The sequence below is a fragment of the Phaethon lepturus genome, unplaced genomic scaffold, assembly GCF_000687285.1.
Source record: "Phaethon lepturus isolate BGI_N335 unplaced genomic scaffold, ASM68728v1 scaffold13630, whole genome shotgun sequence".
NCBI classification, from domain to species: Eukaryota; Metazoa; Chordata; class Aves; order Phaethontiformes; family Phaethontidae; genus Phaethon; species Phaethon lepturus.
Window position 1 is genome coordinate 7,025 of NW_010511261.1, and position 2,631 is coordinate 9,655.

Genomic DNA, 2,631 nt, shown 5'->3' on the forward strand with positions numbered 1-2,631 from the left:
GGTCTCCTCAGAGTCTTCTCCTCTCCAGGCTGAACAACCCTGACTCTCTCAGCCTGTCCTCACAGAAGAGGTGCTCCATCCCTCGGATCATTTTTGTGGCCCTCCTCTGGACCTGCTCCAACAGGTCCATGCCTTTCCGGTGTTGAGGGCTGAAGAGCTGGACACAGGACTCCAGGTGCGGTCTCACCAGAGCGGAATAGAAGGACAGAATCATCTCCCTTGACCTGCTGGCCACACTGCTTTGGATACAGCCCAGGATATGGTTGGACTTCTGGGCTGTAAGCACATGTTGCCAGCTCATGTCCAGCTTTTCACCCACCAGTATCACCAAGTCCTTCTCAGCAGGGCTGCTCTCAATCTCTTCATCCACCAGCCTGTACTGACACTGGGGCCTGCCTCAACCCAGGTGCAGGACCCTACCCTTGGCCTTGCTGAACCTCATGAGGTTCTCATGGGCCCATTCCTTGAGCTTGCCCAGGTCCCTCTGGCTCGAATCCTGTCCCTCAGGCGTGTCAACTGCACCACTCAGCTTGGTGGTGTCTGCAAACTCAATCCCACTATCTTATGTCATTGATGAAGACATTACACAATATTAGTCCCAGTACAGACCCTTGACACCACTTATTACTGGTTTTCACTTGGACATTGAGCTATTTACTGTAACTCTTTGGATATGGCCATCCAGCCAGCTCCCTATCCTTACCTAGCATAATCATCTAGCCTTGCATATGAAGATGAAGAATTTATAACAGAAATGTATAAGAAAAAGTACTAACTACGGACCTGCTCTGTGCCATACTGTCCCATGAAAGTACTCAGTATATAAAACAAGAAAATGAACACAAGAATTTTGTTTATATGCTTTATATTCTACTATGGAATGTAAAAAAACCCACAAGTGCCCAAGGGGGATTGAAAATGGAAACCCAGAAACAACTTTCTCTTAGAACACCCAAATATAAACTTTATGGCTCCAATACAATCCACTAAAACTGTCTACCTGGGGGCAAAGGTAGCAATGAACACCATTTTTAAGGCCAGCCATCTGATTTGGCTAGATACTAAAGGTAGTAAAAGGCATGTTAGATCTGTAGCCTTCTTTCTGTCAAGCTGCCAGCTCTGGCTCCTGCAATCTAACTTCTTTTTAAAAAGGCACCAGGAAATATGGAAAATTGGTTAACCTATTTTCCCCCATAGCTGAAAAGCACTTGTACTGTTTTGCTAAGGAGAATATGTCCAAATCTAAAGGCTTTCACAGCAGGGGACTGGGTGTCTAATAGAACAAGACTAGCAAGCTAAAAAGCTTATGTACCTACTTTTTAAAATTTTCGTTTGGATTATTTTTTTTTTTTTTTTACATTACTCTCAGAATCTGTACCTTTCATGCTTCTGATCTTTCCCTTCCTTGGCTTGGCTTGCATTCTGATCCACTTCTGCCCCAGACACCCTGTTCTTTCATAGAATCACAGAATAGTTTGGGTTGGAAGGGACCTTTAAAGGTCATCTTATCCAACCCCCCTGCAATGAGCAGGGACATCTTCAACTAGATCAGGTTGACGTTTCAGGGACTTAGAACCTTAAGTTCTAAGCATCACAATGTTTTCTAAAAGTCATCTTTCTAGAAGTGGTGTTTACAAGGTATCACCATCAACCTGTTCCTTGAGTGGTAAAAGTCACTGTCAGACGAACAAAATTCACTCACTAATGACTATAAGTAAATAAATAAAAACTATTTCCACACAGTTTAGAGAAGCATAGGTTTCATTTTTTTATTTACTAGACAAGAAGCAGCAGATTATTTTACTGAAGTCAAATTGTATTAAGAAAATGAAATGCATACATTCAAAGCACTCGAGCACATTCATCACTTAAAACAGAAACTATGATCAGAGGTGTTCAGATCAATGAAGCAGCAAAAGGCCATCACAGTGCTCAGGACACTGGCAGCAAAGTACTTTTCTGTACAGTTCTGTAAGTCACATAAATACATCTTTAGGCACAAATTTGGCTTAGGCATTACCTAAATTTTTTTAATGAGATCATTCATTCATTACACAACTGCTGCTAAGAACCACCACAATTATTAAATCACGTTTTCTAGCACACAAACAAAAACCACTGAAATAAAAAATTGGGATAATGTATAAAAATAGTATAATTTTATTTTGAAATTGTGTGTTTGGTTTTTCTGGTATGTTTCTGAAGTGAGTTGTAACCATTTGCCTTGTTGAATGAAAAGATGGGAGGCGAAAATAGCAAAGCGAATAGCATGTCTGTGAATCTGCTTTCTTAGATCTTATTTTATGAGACTGCAACAGAGGATTACCTAGCCTTTCCTTTCTTCCATCAACTAAAAGGTATCACTGAATAGAGGATGATAACTCGCTACTAACTTTTTTCTTCAGCCACTGTCTGATCCAGCTTGACAGTAAAATTATTCCAAGTTTAAAACATACTCAAAATCTGTTTTTAGCCATCTTATATATTATCAAGCATGATAAAGATTATAAAAGCTGTCTTATGCATTATGATTGGTCAATGTTTACTCCATTCTTTTATGCTTGTAACATTTTTTGAAGATACTATAACCTCTGGAAGTTCGAAAGTGATCCACTCTTCCTTGTGAGCACC